Source organism: Furipterus horrens, unplaced genomic scaffold (genome assembly GCF_987537825.1).
Source record: "Furipterus horrens unplaced genomic scaffold, mFurHor1.1.pri manual_scaffold_5, whole genome shotgun sequence".
NCBI classification, from domain to species: domain Eukaryota; kingdom Metazoa; phylum Chordata; class Mammalia; order Chiroptera; family Furipteridae; genus Furipterus; species Furipterus horrens.
In genome coordinates, this window is record NW_028327175.1 from 184,671,828 (window position 1) to 184,693,855 (window position 22,028).

Consider the following 22,028-nt stretch of genomic DNA (forward strand, 5'->3'; position numbering starts at 1 on the left):
ATAATAAAAACAACTACCATTGGAACTATCAGAAAGAGCCATTAAAAATAAATGGTAACTGAGGTCACCTAAATAAAGGGATTAATTTGATATGAGATAAAAAAAATCAAAGAGAAATTCTTTGGAAACCTATCCATTATTGGGGATATCTACTTTGGATAAATGTAAGAATTTATACAACCAATAATGAATTAACGTAGAAACGATGGCATTATTCAGGCAGAAGGGGGCTGGTTACAGGACATTTCTGTGGAGTTAATTTGAATTCAGTGTGTACATTTGTGTTTCTACATCCTAACCCTTCTGTAGTGCTTCCTGACATAGAAGCCTGTCTCTGTATAGCACACTGGGGAATACAAAGGAGGCTGTTGCTGGGTAGAGAAGATCAACTCCAGGGAAGCCAGGCTTCCTGAGTCCTCCTGGTGGCTGAGGGGAGTCAAGATTTTAGCACATCTTTAAAACATTTGCGGTGCCCCACTTGGGAAAGTGACCCGTCCCGCAGGTCGAGCAACGAGGACCCTAGAGGGGGAGTGAGGATGAGAAAGGGACAAGAGGCACAAAGAATGGAGACAAGACAGTGCTCTGATCAAGTCTCGTTTATTCTTAGTAAAAACAGCATTCTTATAGCTCAGGAGAGGAGGAATTTTTCACTAGGGAGGAGCGCAGCTGCAGCTGGGGCGTTTATCTAACAGATAAGAGTTAAGATGAAGGACAGCAACTCCCAAGAAGAGAAAGAGGGAAGTTGCCCTTAATTAGGAGCAGACAACTGTTATGGGACAATGAGGCCATGCCAAGCAGAACTTTAGGATGCCGGTCAGCAAGACTTTAGCTGAGGAACTTTTTAGTTCCCCACAGGAAAGTATGCTCTGCAGGACTGGACTAGAGGGACAGGGGGGCTGGTAACCCGGGCTGGTTCTGAGCTTCTCAAACAGTGACAGACAGGCCTTTAGCCATGAGAGTCAGGGTTGCCACAGGGGGCTGGTCTCAGTCCTCCAACTTCCACATAAACAGCATTCCTACTATCTGTTTTATATACTGGGGGCACTGTATAAATGCCAATTTTATTTAAAAAAAAAGAATTTTAAAATAGTTATTTGAAAGCCACTGGTCTTATAGAAGAAATGTTAGATCTGGGTTAGAGGAGGTTTGACTGCTTCTCTTAACTTCCCATAAATCATTAGAGAGGTTCAGCAAGTCACTTAACCTTTGGGGTTTCATGCCTCCATCGGTTCCACTGGGAAGTGCCTGTGTGCCTTACGCAAATTAGAGGATTGTTGTGAGAACTCAGGAGTGAGGCAGCTTAAAAGTGTTTCACAGAACACCATGCAATACATTTTCCCCACTGTTTTCTTAAGTCATAAACATCACTTGCAATACAGATGCTTTGAGATGATCAAAAATCACTTAGATATCCCCGGAGAGAGAAAGTGCTATTAGGGGTGAAGCTGACATTAGACATTTTAAAAAGTATAATGGAAAACAACTTACCTTGTGAGTTTGGTACACTGTAGTGGCTAACTACATGTTTCTGAGGAACTCTGTGTGTTAGGCAGCAAATACATCCCCAGGGGCCTAAGGACAAGATAAGACTTTGTCATCAAGGTACTGTGGCAGCTTCTGCTTCTAGCTAGTGAAAAGCCCTGGAATCTAGACTCTGGCAGTGGTGAAGAGACCATTCCTGTAATGGCAGGTTCATGCAAAGCCCAGGGAGGAGAGATACTAGGAGCTCCCCTTCTTGTTGATATTGATCATTTCAATATCGTATCATGTAACGTAAGTTACATGCACTCCCTGAATTTTCCCAAACAATGTACTTCTCTCTAGATTGAGCACAAAGCCCTATTCTAGAGAATCATGCCACAGATCAGAAGTTTTCAAATGTGAATGACCTAATAAACTTTTCTTCCACAATTTAACCCATGAGTGGTGTTTTAAATATAGTGGAAAGAGCAAGATTTTTAGGAATCCCACTAACTAGATAAAAATCTTCTCTTTGCCAATGACTGGCTCTAAGACTGGCTAGCTACCTTGTCTTTATAACACAGGTAGAAATAATAACAACAACAATAAGATACTATTATAAAATAGACAAAAAACATCATCATCTACCTAATAGAGTTATCAAAATGATTAAATGAGATAAGGTAATTGCTTTAACTTGTGAAGGGCCATACAATGTTAGGTACTGAGACAGTTTCCAGGTTGTATTGCTCTGCTTTTGGAAGACGCTATTGTACAATATAGTCTGAGAGTGTGTATTGTTCTTTCTTTTAGTCGTTTGTCATAAAATGCTTTTTTATATGAGTATGTGTGATTATAGCTTGACTATCTCATTTGGAGGAAAGACGTTTACATGCCAGGATGAATAGATACGGAAGCTGAAAAGGACATAGTAAAAGGGCCACCTGCAGATGGCATTTTTACAATTTATAGGAAAATGAGTGCCGAGAATGCCTTATTTGTTTTTTAAATCAAGAAGGGGCCTTTGCTTGTCTTCTATCTAGCACTTTGGCTTTCTTTAAGGACTGTCTTCTCCCCCATTCCAATCATGTGGCTGCTGGGGCTCCCAATTTCAGTTCTCAAACTTGTTGGTGCTTATGGGAACCAGCCGTGGTCTAGCATAGTGCACACCCAGGCCATAGTGGTTGAAGCAGGGTGGCCATGTGCTTCTGATTAGCAACCAGTATTTCACACAGTAGGTTTTGTCTGGGGCTTAAGGAAAGGCGCTGGTAAAAGCAACCTTCCCTACACATAAAAATTGAGACAAACACATGAAAAGAAGATGGATGAAGGTCAGCTCTGAGTTATCGCACCCATTGTGACAAAAACCACATCTTCCAATATATTTTCATTACAAAAAACAATCAAATAACTTTTTCTCCTTTTTAGCTGAGCCTTTTTCTTATGACTACAAGAGTCTTGGGTAAGCAACTTCTTACAATGTTTGTATTGAAAACAATCATATAAGTTTTCAAAATTCTTACACATTGATACTTTTTAATGTCTTGTATGTACATATTAACTTTAACTTCAAACAGGTAAAAATTGGGGATGGTGTGGGAGAGTGAGGGCATTTGACGAGGAAGCATACAAGTAAAAAAAAGTCATCAGTTACAAATTTACTTTCAGGTATATCTGATTCAAATTTTATTCCTACTTCTACATAGAAAATAAAGAATTTGTGCTTAAAATACCTACATTAAAATAACATAATAGATGTCCTAAAGTCTGATTCTGAGATTTTGTTTCTTAAGGTCTTATTCTATTTTGAAATCAATCAATAAATATACGTAAAATGATTCTTCCTTTCAAAAATAGATGGTGTCTTTAGGATTTTTGAAATACTTTTCAGATATCATCTCAGAGACCGTATTTCCAGTCCTCATAATTAATTCCCATGTGTTTGAACAGGAAGGGATTTGTTAGATGGCATTAAGTAGCTTATGACAATTTCCAGGAGGATTAGGGGATTTTGCTTAGCTGATACGCTGATAGGAAGAACAACTAGGAGGAATGGGGTTGTAGGAAAATGCCCCTGGCCTCCAGGCTGCTTCTTGCAGCGTGTGCTGCTCTGGGTGAGATGACTAGAACCTTCCCTACAGTTGCCAGGAGAAGCTAGTGCCTCCGTCCCTCCCCCTTCCAACTTGGGACGGGTTCTCTGTGTGAGTGCTGATGCCCATTTCTTCCTGCTTCTTTCCCAGCTTCACACAAGTGGGCTCATGGGGCAGAACATAACCTGGATCTGGAGGCTTAACTGCAAATGGGTCTCCAAAAGAAAACTTTAGATTTTCTAGCTCTATGTTCCAGGCAGCCTGCTAGAAAACATTCAGCAGAGGTACTGAGTGGGCCAATCTGCAGATTCCTCTGCATATTTTTTCTGATTTTTGTCTCATGTCGCTCTTATGAGATGGGTATTCGGAGACTTATGTTAGAGACGAGAAGACTAAGGCTCTGTGATGGTGGAACTGGAATGAGAAATTCTCTTAACCCGAAACCTGTGTTTCTTTCACCTTATGGGGCTAGTTTTCCTGATTATTTCTAGAGCTTGAGTGTATGTTCTATTAATATTTCTTCGCATTACTATTTCAACCTAGGCTGAGACTGTTGTCGAAATTGTCATATTAAAAAATGCATTTATCATCCACATTAGCCATTGTTCAGAGATTAACATTTGAAGAACGGAATCAACAACTGGGTTAGAACTGCCTCAGCTCTGTGATTTGGGGATTTTCATAAATGACATGTTCTAGGACTGTATGCCACAAAAAAGAATTCTTCACTATTGTCCCTTGACTGAATCCAATTTGACATTTTCAACAGGCCTATTGTCCAAATAGTTAATGCAGCCATAGTCTTCAGGAGTGCAGTGGTGGTATATATACAGTTAATGTCCTAACAAAATGTCTTGAAAATGTGTACTATGATTTGGTGCTGGAAAAAGAGCCACTGTATATGAGTGTGTGCTTTTAAGATAAAGTGAAAGGCATATAAAATCAATGATATTGAATATAAAGTATATAAGACCAATATTATTAAAACCATTTATCATGCATTTACTCATTTAAATACCCTCCCTACACATGACAGTGTGAGTTCATGATCACAGGTATCTCTAAGAAATTGGGAAAATTACTGGAAGAGTTAGAATATAAGAGCATTTCACCTGAATTCAGCCCTTGGACCAATTCTCTTGAGTTTAAAAATGACCCATGAAAGGTGGGAAAAGGAAATAGTAAAACACACAAACAAACGATCTTGGGATTGATGAGCTGAAATTGATCTGTCCAAAATCAAAGTTTATCTTGACTTATAAATAAAGCTAAAAATGCTGTGATCTTAATTTAAACAATTAGTCCCTGAAAATAAAAGATTACTGAAATGTAAATAGAAAAGCTGTGTGAGAAACTTAAGTTTAGCCTGAATCTGTTGAAAAACTATATTGGTTGGTAGTAATAAAAAGGAAGAGGGCACCGTTATTGTTTCAAAAATCTGTTAATTTTTATTCTAACTGTCAGGCCACCAGCCATGGCTTTGCTAAATCATAAGTGAACTTGGGGCTCTAAATAGTATAAAATGTTTGTGCCAGGTATATCCACAAGATGAATTGTATGCAAGCTCTGCCAATTTAGTAATAGCTGCTTAATTGTCCTGAATGTCAATAATTGTAAACCACGATTTGTAGTGAGTTACAGAGTTTTCTATTTTGTGGTTTATCTACCCATCCCCTGCCTGTTGGCTGTAAACTCAACTAGCAACCATTCTTCATGCCAGGGAACCCATGTAAGTCAGTTTGCTCTTCATCCAACATCAAGTTCTTTTGGTAATTTGGTTAAAGTTCCATGTTGCAGTGGGGATGAAAGGGCTATACATCTCATATGAGTTTATATATTACAATAAAAAAAAAAAGAAGTAGAGCAAATCTCAAATGTGCAATCATACATTAGTAAACAGCACAAAAATATAACTTATACTGTAAGTCAGGAAATTCCTACTCTTTATCCTGAGGCACTCTGACATGCACCTTACATAAAAAGCTCTTTTCAAGGTGGACACAATAAACTCTGATGGTGGGATCAACTAGCATTATAATGCAGCCCAGTGGCAGGGTCATAGAAGAGGGAGAAGAATGTGAGGCTCAGAAGGCTCCGGAACTTCAGTATTGCACCGAAGTTATTGAACTGCAAAGTTCTCTGGCTTCCTAAACTTCTTAAAGGTTGGTAGAGCCCATGCAATTTTTCTGACCATGTTCTAATTTCTAACATCTCTAGGCTAAATTAAAAACCCTCTGCTGTGGGTTTTGGCAGCTATAGGAAAAAGCCAAGTAACTACATCTGAAGGTGTCAAGTCTTGCTTGTAAGTAGCTCATTTCCTATGTAAATACCCTTGAATTACCTTGGGGTATATATTTCTGAAGAGGGTAATTCAGGATCTAACTGACCCTAATGTGCAGATTAGGGACTGAAGAATGTGAAAACACGCATTTCACAATTTATACTCATTTATTTTTAAAATATTTGATTTTTTTTAGAGTGGAAGGAAGGGAGAAAGAGAGGGAGAGGGAACATCAATTGATACCTGAGAACCTGGCCCACAAGCCAGGCATGTGCCCTGACCAGGAATCAAACCAGTGGCCTTTTGCTGTAGTTTACAGGTGTCAGCCTGCAAACCAAATGAGCCATATCAGTCAGTGCTAGACTCATTTATTTTTAAAGTAACTTACCATGCAGACAGTATAGCACACATCTATGTCTTCCTTTGTGCCATTTTTGGAGTTGTTTCCCATGTTCAGAATACTTTGTTTCTTTCTAAGGCAAATACAGTGGAACTGACCTTCACCATTAAGGCATTATTTCCTTTGCCAGTGAGCCCGTAGCAAATCCTTCCTTGGACACCTACCACTGGCTACCTTTAGTGGGTACGCAACTCTGTCATATGTTTAAATCTTATTCCCTGTTGTAAGAAAGGTCAGGTATCATTTTTCTGTAGGTCTTTCTTCATCTGTTATAGGGCTACATACATACCTTGGATACCTTGAAGGTGTGCTTAGTATGTATCTGTTGATGAATTGTGACACAAAGGGACCGTTAGGGAGAGCTCCAATATTCCTTAGTAATGCTTCTATTTGGCAGAGATTTTGTGGTCCTTTTAACTTAGTGACTCCAACTTCTGGGGCAGAAGACATATGTTATTTGATTCTGGAACCAATGTACTTTGAGACTTCCATTTTGACAGTTAAAGGCAGGTATCAGCATTCCCCGGCTGTATCCTGCAGTAAACACCTGTGTGAGAAGGGCTATGGAAGCAATGCTTTGTAAGTTCATTATGAATCCTGAGCTCTACGTGTCTGCCAAATCCCATCCCAACAAATACACACACACACACACACACACACACACACACACACACACACACACCACCCCCAAAGCCCTACTATTCACTTTGTTCCTTGGCATTTACACAGCAGCAGATGTGCTGTGAATAGACATGTACCAACAGAGCTGTCCTATCCATGGACCCAGAGGTGAGACATCTGGTAAAACAGATGCCACATGGCAGGGGGACACAGACTGCTCAGAAAGTGCTCATCGCCCATGCACAGTGCCAAGGATCTGACCAGTGCCTGCTTGGGCACCATGCTTTTCAAACAGATGGGGGTAGATCTGAGCCAAGAGTTTGTGGAGAAAGTCCTCAGAGCGCCTGAGAGATGGAGGAGCCTGCGCCAGAGAAGTTGAAGCAGCCCTCTTATAAAAGTCAGCTCTTCACTGTCACCCGGGCACCATACATTCATCAACCACTGTCAAGCAATTTTTGCCCAGGTATCACCATGGCAGAATGAACCTTTAAATAAATGCCTTACCTTGTTCATGGAGATGACAAGAGGATTAATTAGTTAATGTTAGCAATGCTCTTGCAAGATGAATGGAAGAATGAAAACTCACTAAATGTATTATTAATAATGGAACGAGGTCACACTTCATAAAAGCCCTGTAGAACGTCCCATTTTCAGTGTAAAGCAGTCATTTTGTATTAGAGTCCTACTTCTTACTGAAATATTTAACAAGCATAATGCAATGTAATTTGTGTTTTTAACTAGAGGGGAAGAAGTGCATACAGGAGAAATGTTGGGAGGAGAAGCATTAAATTCACTCATCTTTGTACTTCTTTTGTGTGGCCTATAAGCAGGGTCATTTTTTCCCCCGGAAGGGTAAGCTTTCTTATTCATGGCTCTAATAATTTTAATTCTTTGCATCCATTAAATTAACTATTACAATACATGGAAGAAAAACTAACTGTAAGAGACACTTGAATCTTTAGATATGTAAAAATAAGGTGTTAGATATGTGGGTATAAAATAACATCCTTGAATAAATACAGTTCTCTTATTCTCAGGTACATTTGGCACCAGAATGAGGCTAACAATTATTTTCAACGTGAAAGCCTCCAGGGAGCCTGTATTTAACAGAAACAAACCACAAAATAAACAGCAATGAGCCCGGACAATAGGAACTTAAAATTAGCATAATCTTTTTCACCAAAGAATCATTCCACTTCCTTGTCTAGCTTCCTAAATCTCAGCTTTTTATTAGTGCTCCCTGAATTTTATCCCCATTTCTGAGATAAACCAGATCATCTGAGCATAAAGACCTTCTCTTGCACCTCACACCTGTTACTGTATCTTTTACCTTATTTGTGTTTTTTAAAAAATCATTAACCTTTCATTTAGTGTACGCACACTTTATTTCACCAAAGTGATCATTAGCTCAAAGCAGAGTCAGTATTTTATTCCTCACCATCTCAATTACATTATATTAATGTAGTGTGTCCTTCAATAAATACCTGCTGATTGGTGCTTTTAAAAAATGATGATAGTAGGTGACAGGTGAAGCACTCTCAATCTGCCAGTTATTGTGCCGTTTTCATGCATTGTCTCATTCTAGTCATCACATCAGTTGTGAAGTGAGTCCTGCTATATCTCAATATTATGAAAAAGAACACTGAATCTAAAACAAGTTAACTAACTGACTCAAACTGTACAGTTAGAAATGCAGGGGCTTGGCTTGAATTCAGTTCTGGCTAATTTCAATGATCCACTATGTTATATTGCCTCTAAAGCTCTTCCATTTCTTGGAGAGATCCATACCCCCTGACAATGTGTCATTTAAGGTTACTTTAGAAACAGATTTTAAATTACATAATATCTTACAGTTAAACTCCAACTCCCTAAATTTATAACAAATACACAGAGATGAGAATATACTCTAGTATTTGGCTGGTGCATATAATAATCTGGACACAGCAGGTCTAAAAGAGGGAAGAAAGCTTGCTCTTTGAATGCTCAGCTTCCTTCCTACTTTAAAGCCACCCATGGGAGAGTTTGGGGGAATGGTTGAGGAGGTCAGGTGGTTAAGGAGCCCAAATAGGTAACTACAGACTAGCTATGGGATGTAAAATGCAGTATAGAACATGGAGTAGCCAAAGAACCTACACATGACCCATGGACATGAACAATGGTGTAGGGATTGCCTGAGGGATTGGGGGTACTGGGTGGAGAGGGGCAAACAGGGAAAACTGGGTCAACTGTAACAGCATAATCAATAAAACATAATTAAAAAAATAAAGCCACCCATGATGATGTCTGTCTTCAAGCCTATTCAGTTTCCTCTGTTCCCAACCAGGAATGCTATGGAGACTAATTAGATATTGCTCACAAAGTATAGTGTAATGTAATTGATGATAGGTCATCTAGGAGCTCTTCTGCTCTTATGAGATCATTTGAATACAACTATCTCTATGGTCCAAAAGCAGTAAATAACTTGCAGCCAAATGGCTTTCATATTCAGATTCCAGGCATTCTGATGCACAGGATAATTCAGTGTAGTCCAATGGCTTGAACTGGCTACTTGTTTTCTTGATTGACTATGGTAAATTGCTTAGTAGTTAACAGGATAACTGCTGGGGAATGAGAACTAAAATCATAATGGCATATGTTTGCAGAAAATGACTTCTCTATATTAAAGATTTATAACCTTATGTATTCATTCATTCGATAAACATTTATTCAGCATCATCCCTGTACTAGTGCTGCTGATACTTATATGAACAATATAAACTTCTTGACCTCTGGAGTTTGGAATCAAGTAAGCAAGACAAAAAAAAAAAGTATGTATTTAACTATGCTATCGTCTAACTTCAGATAGTGATCATTGCTCTAATGAAAGAATACATAAGAGAATAGAGAAGGGAAGAAGGTGAGAGATGGTCAGGGAAGAACTGTACAAAAGTGATGTGAGAAGATACTTGAATGTTGCAAAGACACACATGATGAAAACCTCAGAGAGGAACATTTTGGGCAGAGGGAACATCAAGCATAAAGATCCTGAAGTAAGAAAAAGATTGGTCTGTTAGAGGAATACTGAACAGCCATATTGGCTACTATAAAATGAGTGAGGACAATAAAGTTCTAGACAAAGAGGTTGGAAAGGTTGGAATGGTAGGCAGAGACCAGACCATAAAGACCCTTGGGGACCATCTTTGATTTTTATTGTGAAACCATTGGGGGATTTTGAGAAAAGGAATCTCATGGTCAGATTTACATTTATAAAGGTCATATTGACTACTATGTAGGCAATACTTGATAAAATTCTAGAGAGAAGGGAAACCAATTAAGAGCAATCCAAGGAGATGACAACTTTTTGGACTGTAATTTAGTGATGGAGAAGGTGAGAGTGTTCAGATTCAGGATATGTTCTTGAAGCTATAGCTGTCAAAATTGGGTTATTTGAGAATATGAGATAAATTCTATATTCAAGGGTTAAAAAGAGACTTAAAAATGCTAAAATACCAAAAAGTAGGCTGTACAAACTATATTTTCTTTTTAGCCACATTTCCACTTTAATGGACTATTCCCAATGGGAATTTCTCATAATAAAACATAAAGCACTTAGTGTTTTAAGGCTAAACAACTAGTGTTATGAAAAGTCCTTGGGTTTAGCAACCTAGTCCAAGCTCTGTTATTATTATTTTTGTTGTTGACCCTGAATAGGCTACCCTACCTCTATGGACCTCAGTTGCCCTTATTTGAAAAGTGTTAGTGGAAGAAAGTACTAGAAAATATCTAAGGTTCCTTCCAGATACATTATTTAGCTATTGTTGGATTAATAAGGTATAAGGTTTAATTTAAACCTGGATGAGCAGTCTACAGACAGATGTATTTTATGAAAGTAAAATAATAATTGATGATAGAGTTTTCTCACTAAAATTAGAACAGATCCTGGAAGCTGATGTGGTTTGGCAAATACAATCGGAAGAAAAATGGCAAGCAATACCTATTCGAGCAGAGTGTGTTGGTATTTCAATCCTGCCAGATGCACTTAATTTAATTTGTAATATTTTTAGTGAAATATTTCCCTTGTACCTTCACCAGTATAAGTACTAAATCTACAGAACTGTTTTTATTTTTATTCTGCTTTTTCCTCTACAAGAAAGTATTGTTTGGTTAGAAAGACAGCTTGATACTAAAAAAATAATAATCAAACTATATAGCTTCCAGTTAGTATCATTGTAGTCAATCTTTTATCACATATTTGAAATTATTTTTTACTCTCTATTTAAGACTACAAAAATGAGAGTAAGAAAAATATCCTCGGTGAGAGAATTAGAATTTCTTAAAAATATGGATGCTTCCAATCTAAAACGGAGTAAACTTAAGAGAGATATTAGCATTCTGTAAATGGTCTTTGCCTGTCTTCCCCAGAAAGGAGAGTCTGAGCTCAAGACTTACATACCACTATTTTATTAAGAAATAAAGTCAGAGAGAAGCAGAAGTGAGCAAAGAGGAGAGGGGAAGCCAGCACAAGGGTGCTAATTGGAGACAGCACCATTGGGAATGCTGATTTGATGTTGTGGAGCTGTGTTCTGAGAAACTGCACGAACTCCATTTCAAGTAGTTTGTCTGAGGTGGGAATATGTACAGTAGCTCCTGTATCCTACTGATCAAAATGCATTCCGCCAGATGTTACCCCCTCACATTCCTAATTTTCACAAGGAGGGTGACCAAGTTGGGAGGCAGGAAACAGGTGGCCTGGGTAGGAGGTGAGGTGTAATTTGGTTGCTCCTGCCTGCAGAGGACAGAACCATGCAGAGTTGATCTCCATAGCAGTGGCTGGAGGCATAAGTGTCTGAAATGGTGCATACAAGGAGTTTAATTCCAAGTACTCCCTGCTAACTGTCCAAATGCAAGGCAGGGAGGGAGGAAGTGCCAAATATGTAAGGATGACTTAGAGGACTTAGCCCATAGTATACGTGACAAATGTTAACTCTGTCACTCATCTGACAAGTAAAACAAAAGAAAACAAAAACAATCTCATGTTGGGCAGGCTCACAAGGGTAGTGTCTAGAGGTAGGAAGAGGCTAGTATTTTACTCAGTGCTAGTCAGTATACATATAGAGCAGAACATGAACAAAGAAGAGTAGCCATAATAGCTAGATAATGATAAATTATGCTAGATAATGAGTTACAGATGAAGAAATTAGAAAAATATATTTGTAGAATAAAATGGAAAGAAATTATCCTATTCTATATCCTAGTAGTTGAAGGGGTTCAATTGGAAGACAGCTGAGACTTATTCTGTGAGGTACAACCTATAGAAATGAAAACAATTTGTTAAAGTCATTAGAGACTATAGCTAATTAAACTGTATTTCATATTTGAAATTTGTTAAGAGGGTAGATATTAAATATTGTCATAAAAAGGTAATTATGAGAAGTGATAAGTGTATTAATTTACTTAATTGTAGGAATAATTTCACAATGTATATGTAAATCACATCAGCACATTGTACACATTAAATATACTGCAGTTTTATTTGTCAAAAATTTACTTCAACACACCTGGAAAAAAACAAGTTTCTCAGAAAGTAAAATAAAATTACATGATATATTATCTGGCTACCTGTAAATCTCGTGTAAACCTCTAGAAGTGCCAAGCAGGATATACCAGTGTCAACATTCACTTTAATTACTGAGAAAGAAGGAGAATATCAAAATAAAAGAATAGAGGAAGGGTTTCTTGGGTTAGAAGGGTGAGCTTTGGCATCACACACAGAGCTGATATTCTAGGTCCAGCAGCAGCATTGACTCTACAGAGAGCAGCCTGACTTCTCCAGAGCCAACACTCACTCAATGGCAAGGAACGCTGTATTTTAAATTGGGGTTCATTTGAATGGAAAGAAAGAAGCTCCAGTTATAATGAGCCTCCAAGGCATTTTGTAGAATTCTCATTAGAAAGTAACACAGCCAACAGGCTGTATGGATACTAAATCTAAGAACAAATAACATGAATGAGATTCTAAACATTCAAAGCCTGTACCGTTTGCTTAAAAGCATGAATTCAATTGGTCAGATGCCAAATTAATTGTAAGTGAGACTAACAAAATATTACCATAGAAGAAAACATTATTAGAAATTAAGGAAATGAAGAAACACACCCCCCCATGGTGAATATTTGTAGCAATTATTGAAATTTTTTTTGCAGACGTGTGGGATTTTAACAAATCTTAGAATTATATGATGTGCAGTTGTATGTGTGGAAGCTCTGTAGTGTTTTGCTCTGAGAATTGGATGGTGCTCTGGCCTTGTTCCTAGTGAGAAGCAAGTAAATAATGTAAAACATCAATTCAGCACTCAGATGATGCTAATGAGCAGCACAGACCACCAACACTTCTCATTGGGAATCGGTGACTCAATGTGTAGCCAGTTCCTAGATACCAATGAGAGATTAAGCTGTCTAACAGTTCCCATGAGGTACAGATGCTTTTTAGGTGACATCATTGCGAGTGGTCCTTCTGAGAAAAATCAGTATTTTCTAAATGTCATTAAAATTAAATTGGAATAAAAGAATCCAATGCACTTCATCTTTTGTTGTTTGATGCCATCTCAGAACTAATATATATATTTATTCATTTATCCAATCCAAACATCATTCCTCATCCATTCATCCATCCCTCCATCCCTCCATCCATCCATCCATCCATTCATCCATCCACTGGTCATTTAAAGTATGGTCCCCATAATTATACTGCCAGGTTTCTAAACCTTGAGACTTAGTAACAATATAACTTTGGATAAGTTATTTAACCTTCCTACATTTTAGTTTCTTCATATAAAAGAGGGGTAATAATTCTACTTACTTCCATAGATTCCTCATCGTAAGTTGGAAAATTAAAGATGAGTGAGTAACCTAGACAGATCTCGCTTAGTGTTAGGAGTAATTGGAATAGATGGTACAGGCCTATCTCAAAAATAAGAAAAGTTCAAATAAACAATCTAACTTTACACTTAAAGGAACTTGAAAAATAACAATAAACAAAGCCCAAGGTGAGTAGAAGGAAGGAAATAATAAAGATCAGAGCATAAATAAACAAAATAGAGTCTAAAAAAAAATACAAAAGATCAATGAATCCAAGACCTGGTTTTCTGAAAAGATAAGCAAGATTAACAAACCTTTAACCAGACTCATAGAGAAAAAAAGAGAAAGGACCAAAAGAAATAAAATCAGAAATGAAAGAGGAGAAATAACAACTGACACTAGAGAAAGACAAAAGATTGTAAGAAAATATTATGAACGAATATATGCCAGCAAACTGGACAATCTGGATGAAATGGATAAATTCCTAGAAATATACAATCATCTAAAACAAAACCAAGAAGAACCAGAGAATCTGAATAGAGTATATTTAGTGATACTGAAGCAGTAATAATAAAAAAAATTCCAACAAACAAGAGCCCTGGATGGCTTCACAGGTGAATTTTACCAAACATTCCAGGAATAATTAACACCTCTCCTTCTCAGACTATTTCATAAAATTTAAGATGAAGGAAGGCTCCTAAACTCATTTTACAAAGCCAGCATTATCCTAATTACAAAACCAGATAGAGAAACTACAAAAAAAAAAAAAAAAAAAAAAAAAGAAAAAGAAAATTATAAGCCAATATCCCTGATGAACAGAGATGCTAAAATCCTCAACAAAGTATTAACAAACTGAATACAGCAATGTATCAAAAAGATCATAAACTATGACCAAGTGGGATTTATTCCAGTAATGCAAGGTTGGTACTACATTTACAGATCAATAAATGTGATTTACCACATAAACAAAATGAAGCATAAAAATCACATGACCATATCAATAGATGCAAAAAAAGAAAGAAAAATAAAAAGCATTTGATAAAAATCCAGCACCCATTTGTGACAAAAACTGTCAGCAAAGTGGGAATAGAGGGAACATACTTAAACATAATAAAAGCCATATGTGACAAATCCACTGCCAGCATGATACTCAATGGGCAAAAACTACAAGTGTTCCCTTTATGATTGGGGATAAGACAAGGATGTTCTCTTTCACCACTCTTATTCAACATAGTACTGAAATTCCTAGTCACAGCAATCAGACAAGAAGAAGAAATACAGGCATTCAAATTGGAAAAGAAGAAGCAAACTGCCTTTATTTGCAGATGACATAACACTGTACATGCAGAATCTCAAAGCTTCCACCAAGAAACTACTAGGACTGATAAATGAATTCAGTAGAGTAGCAGGATACAAAATTAATATCCAGAAACCAACTGCATTTTTATATGTCAATAACCAACTAACAGAAAGGGAAATAAAAAAAAGTCCACTCCCGATTGCTTCAAAAAGAATAAAACAGCTAGAAATAAATGTAACCAAGGATGTAAAAGATCTATACTCAGAAAATTATAAGACACTAAGGAAAGAAATAGAATAAGATAGAAATAAGGGGAAGCATGTACTGTGTTTATGGTTAGGAAGAATTAACATCATTAAAAGTATGGACATATTACTCAAAGCATTCTATAGATTCAATGCAATTTCTGTCAAGATTCTAATGACATATTTCACAGAACTAGAACAAATATTTAAAATTTATGGCCCCACATAGCAACAGTGATTCCGAGAAAGAACAAAGCTGGACGAATCATGCTACCTATTATCAAACAGCATGGTGCTGGCAAAGCAACAGACACACAGATCAATGGAACAGAAGAGAGAGCTCAAAAATAAACCCAAAACTTTAAAATCAATTAATATTCAACAGAGGAAACAAGCACATACAATGAACTAAAGATAGTTTATTCAATAAATGGTGTTGGGAAAACTGAACAGATATGTGAAGAAAAATGAAACTAGACTACCTTCTTATACCACATACAAGAATAAGTTCAAAATGGATTGAAGACCTAAATATTAGACTGGAAAACAAAAATTCTAGAAGAGAATATAGACAGCAAAATATCAGGCATAGCTTGTAGCAATATTTTATCAGATAAATCTCCCCAGGCAAGAGAAACAAAAGAAAAAATAAACAAATGAGACTACATCAAACTAAAAAGGTTTTTCACAGCAATGGAAATCATCAACAAAAGAAAAAGAAAACCCACAGAATGGGAGAACATATTTGCTGATACATCTAATAAGGGATTAATATCCAAAATTTATAAAATACTTACAAAAGTAAAAAAAAAGAAGAAAAAAACAATTAAAAAATGGGCTTCAAAGAGGATATACAGATGGCCACTAGACATATGAAAAGATGCTCAACACTACTAATCATCAGAGAAATGCAAATTAAAACCACAACGAGATACCATCTCATACCTGTCAGAATGGCCATCATCAATAAATCAATAAACAACAAGTTTTGGTGAGGGTGAAGAGAAAGGGGAACTGTTTTGCAGTGTTGGTGGGAATGCATATTTATGCAGCCACTGTGGAAAGTAGTATGAAGATACCTCAAAAAATTAAAAATGGATCTGCCTTGTGACCCCACTTCTGGGATATAGCCAAAGGAGTATATTCAAAGGAACCCGAAACACTAATTTAAAGAACATAAGCACCTCTATGTTCACTGTAGTATTATTTACCATTGCCAAGATGTGGAAGCAGTCCAAGTGTCCATCAGTAGAGGAGTGGATAAAACAACTATAGGATATTTACACAGTGGAATAGTACTTGGCTGTAAAAAAGAAGAAAGTTTTACCCTTTGCAACAGTGTGGATGGACCTGGAGAGTATTATGTTAAGTGAAATAAGTCAGTCAGAGAAAGACAAATACCATATGATTTCACTCATATGTGGAATCTAAAGAACAAACTGAACTAACAAGCAAAATAGAGACAGACTCACAGATAAAGAGCAGGATGACAGCTGAGGGGGTGCTCTATGGGGGAAAGGCCTTGAGCAAAACAGAAAAAGGACTCATGGACGTGGACAGCAGTGTGATGATTCTGATGGAAGTAAGGTATAAGGGGACTCAATGGTAATGGAAGAAATACAATAAAAATCATTAAAAGAAAAGAAATAGGCGCTATTTTTTTTCAAATTTCAAGTACTTACTTATGACCACTGATGCTCAAAAACCATATTTAATTATTCTTTTGCTGTTAAGCCCCCTTCCTTAATCACTTTCCGCATTATGAATACAAGAGGAAATAAACAACTTATTGGATTGAGTTTATCTCCAGAAAGCAAGACAATTCTATGAGGATCCTATATGAATACTCAACCTAATGATTCCTTTTTTTTTTTTTTTTTTAAGCTGGTCTACTGCTTATGAGTAAAACATGCAGGCTTGTGTTCTGAACTTTCACAGAGTTCATGATTCCCTACCTTGGATGAAGCAATCAGAATCAATCAGGACATGGGTGGGATGTACATAAATTGCTTTGACATTTTTCATTCCTAATGAACATCAGTTTGCAGGTGATACATAGCCCTTTGCACACAGACTATCCTGAAAATAAAACCCTGCTGTTTCCTAGGGGACATGAATAACAGGATAACCTCCCTGGACCACCAGCCTTCATGAGATATGTTTGCAGAGTGAAGGTCACGATTTGAATAAGTTTTTATTTCCTTCACTTGAAAAAGCCCATGGATTCCCACCCCCTACCTCTGCAGCACTGCACACACATGCACACACACGCTGCAAGTGTCCCTCTTTTCTGAGTTACACTGCTCCAAGTGAACTGAACTTAATATCATACTAATTCAATAATAAAAATTAAAATTAGTTTGAAATAACTAGGGAAAAGTTAAGGAATCAGAAATCTGAACTAAAAAAATGAATTTTAGAGGAAATCAAATTGCTTTTACCCAATATCAGAGGCAACATTATATTATCAAGCAAAGATTTTTGAGTGCAACTCTTATAGAGAGATTAAGACTGGTTTGTGACAAGTATTTCAAGTCTATGCACATGAATGATGATGAAACATTTGAAAAGTGTATTTGCATGAAAAGCTTCCATTTATTCCCAGGATCTGATGTAGAGCATATTTTATTTTTCAAAAAAAATTTTTGAAGGCTAGGGCGCAGATTAAAACCTCTGTTAGAGTTTTGGCATAAACATAGTAAATGATTCAATATAATTGAGAAATTTCTTGCCATTCTCCTACCAAAATATAAAATAAAAATGCATAAGAAGGTAAAATGTGGAAATGGGACCATAAATAAAGAATAGAAAATTCACTTACCAAATCGCATTAAAACGTTTTATGTTGAGAAATATATTTTTGAATGTATAACTCAGCTTAGCAAGACAAACTTTCCCAAATAAGGGAGGGAGGTCGGTTTTGGAGGAAGAGAGGGAGCTAGGGAGGGAGTTTGAAGACAAAGAGGCAGAGGAGTGATCAAGAAGTGGGGAGGAAGGGAGGGAGAGAACAACAGCAGCTTTGAATGGTTCAGCATCATCAGAGTTTGAATCTTGGAGTTAGGCACAGATGAGAAAGGGAGATAAATTATATTCATTCATTCATTCAACATACTCATATTGTGTTCAGTGTTTACTGTGTTTTCAGCACTCCCGTGAGCGTGAGGAATAAACAGTCAATGAGAAAGGCGGAAGTCCCTCTTTCACAGAATGACATTTTATTCGGGAGAGCAGGTAATGCACAAATAAATGAGGGATTTAATTTCAGATAATAATGAATTCTAAGAAAAGAATAAAACAACGTGGTATGCTAGTATGTGACTGGCTTGTCCTAGAAAATGCCATCCGAGGGTGACATTTGAACCAGAGCTAAATGCCAGGCAGGGTCTAGATTGGGAGACAGCAGGAGCAGCAGGTATTATACAAAGAACCAAGGCAGGGATAAAAAGGCTGGTGTGGCTGGAGCTTCATAGATAAATGTGAAATTGCAGGCAGGGATCAGGCCATTTAGAGTTTTATGAGAGGTTGAATTTTATTTAAGTGAGATGGGAAGTAATTGGAGGTTTTAAAAATCTCCCATTTTCTCATTTACCTTATTTTCAATTGTTCACATAACATTTATTTTTTAATGATCATATATTAGGCTAAACGTAGGCCTCATTAAGTTCCAAATAACATAAAGTGCATAGGCCACATTTTTTTCTCACAATGACATAGAATTAGTAATTAACAAAAATAAAAGGAAAAAAAATTTATTACCTGGAGATTAAAATAAAATAAAAAAACAACCTCTTATGCAGGTATTAGACCATAAGAGAGTCAAAACTGTAATTTCAGGTTACTTAGAGAAATAGGAAAATTAAAATACACTTTAATTTCTAGCTATGAGCCAGACCTGGTTCCCTTGAACTACTCTCCTGGCAGAAACTGGCTAGATGTTCGCCATCCTATTTCCTTTTTCTGAGTACATGGCTGAGCTGAACTTCCTAAACATTTTCACATCTACGTGGGATTATCTATGGAGTTCTTGCCTATGGAATATGAACTGAAAGAAGCAAGGGGATTAGAAAGCAAAGAAAGACAGCTTATCTGGGACTTTAGGAATAATTTGGATTTTGTTGTTAGCATAAGAAATTGACTGGGAGAAATAGCCCAGAAGCAAACTAAGTGCCTAAGGGGTTTAATTGTTAAAATAAATAAATAAATAAAAACCTCAAAACATATAAAATAAAACAAAGCAAAAATTCACTAGCACAGACTAACAAACTTATTTGGTCAAAATTTAAAACAACCTTTAGGCCACCGTATTTTGATGAGTGAAAACCAGAGTCTATAAAGCTATATGGCCTGGAAGATAAACCTGCTCTCCCAGTCACATCATAGTGGTCATGTAAAATAAAGAATCGACCATTTGAAGATGAAACCCGGGATAAAATCTGGCCAAGGTGCCCCTCCAAGAGCAGATAACTAGAGCCTGAAGAAGGAACATCTCCCATATCAAAGTCTTCCAATATGTGCCCAGCAGATTTCAGAATTACTAACAAGTGATTGTTTTACATCTCTTATTCTTAAACTTTTCCAAAGAGAAGCATTTTCTCTGTTGACCTTGACTGTGTAACTCACTGCACATTGAGTGTAGATGGCTGCTAGAAAATGAGAAGCCATGTTTGAATTTGATGGTATTAAGTAGACCTCTCTAGGTGTTCTTAAACCTTGAGTTGGATGCAGTGACAGGGTGTGACATTGGTAGGTGTGATAAAATTAAGATGGCCTTAAGTTTTCTGCCACTCCTGGTATTGAGAGGTAGAATTGAAACCTTCTTCCCTGAATTTTGGCTAACCTTAGTGACATTCTTGATCATTAGAATCTTGCAAAAGTAAGGTTCTTCAACCTTTAAGGCCAGTCCATAAGAAGCCTGATAGATTTTGCCAAAAATCAAGTAAGTCCTCTTAGAACATACATTTAGAATGCTGAGCTTCCTTGTAAGCCCCATTACCCTGAGATCACTGTGTTATAAGAAGACCAGGGCTTCTGCAGAAGTCACTTGGAGTGGGCTTGACACTACATGGAAATGGAGAGGGATCAATCAGGCTGAACCCGGACTTCAGGCATTATGCCCAGACAACAGGCAGATGAATGAAGTTCCCCAATCAGCTATCAGATGACTGTAGTGACTCCAGAGGAAGCCATTAAAAAACACCTGTGAGCCTTTTCTGAATTTCTAACTTAAAACTGGGATGCAGAAAAAGAATTATTATTTAAAAAAAATAATCACTACCGCTTAAAAATCAGTAATTAAAAGAAAAAATAGTAAAACCACTGAGGTTTGAAAATTGAAACAACATATTTCTAAGTAGCTGAGTCGATAAGAAAATAATAATATAACAGGTTATTTAGAACTGAACAATAACAAAAATAGTCTACCTACCAAACATCATGAGGTGAAGCTAAAGTTGTTCTTAAACACTTAAATCTATATTTAAAAAAATAATATAGCTTTAAGTTAATTAGCCAAGCCCTAAACTTAGGAAGTTTGAAAAAGAACAAAATAGACAAAGAAAGTAAAAGGAAAGAAGTAATATAAAAACAGAAACTAATAAGCTAGAATAAGGCTTATAAAAGATATCAAAATAGACAAATGTTTGTCAATTTTTTTGTTTTTTCCTTCTCAAGGGATTAATCTCTTGCAAGATTGAGCAGCCAATAGGGTACAAAGACAATATTACAAATGACAAACAGACACATATAACGATAATTGAATGAAATAAGATAATTGTTAAAACAATTTTATTCCAGTAAATTTGTAAACATAAAAAATCAGCAAGTTACTAGAAAAGTATATTTTACTAACTTCCTAAAGCTGCTCAGGAAGTATAAAAAATAAAGCACCTTGCAGGTAGGAGAGTAAATTTCAATACTTTAAAAAGCAGAAAACTTTTAGAAAGAATAGAAGGTTTAGTGACCATACCGCTCACTTTCTTTGGGAGAGTTCCAATTTATAACTGTTGTTTAAGCCTAATTATGATACGTGCTCCCTTTCTGATGCAAAGTGATTCCAGTTTCCAAGTTTGGATGTGTATCCTATACCCTCCCAACTCTACTCTCAGGTAAATATTTATCTTGAGATAATTCTTTACTGGTAAAAAAAATGTACAGTGATATTAATAGCAACATCATATATATGAGAAAAAAGAAATAAAACCACTGGAACCAAATAAACCATTAATCTGAAATATGTTTTATGAAATAGGAAGGAATATCATACAGCAGGAAAAAAAATTATCTACAGCTCCATGAATCAGTATTGATGGACTTAAGGAGAATAAAATTGCAACGGATGGGAAAGAAACTGGTTACAGAATATATAAATATGATTTCATTCACATAATGCTGCTCAGAGATGCACAAATGTGTGGTTAAGACAGATGAAGAATTTGACAGGGAGATAATAAACACAATTCAGGACGGAGTTACGCATGGGGCACTGGGAGAGAGGATTAGAATTGGGAGAAGCATAAAGATTCAAAAGTGCCAATTAATTTTATTTTGTAAACTGTGTTTTTATCCTTTATAACTTCTGTATGTAATTTTTATATATGTAAAGATTCTCATTACAATAAGAAAAATAGTAATAGAAATAACAGTTACTAGTATTTATTGAGTACTCACTCTGAGTCAGAAATTATTCCAAGAGTTTTAGTTCTCACAGTTCTATGAAGGAGCCATTGTTATTTTCTATTTAAGAAAATAAAAACAAACAAACAGATGTTATTTAAAATACAGGGTTAAACCACTTATG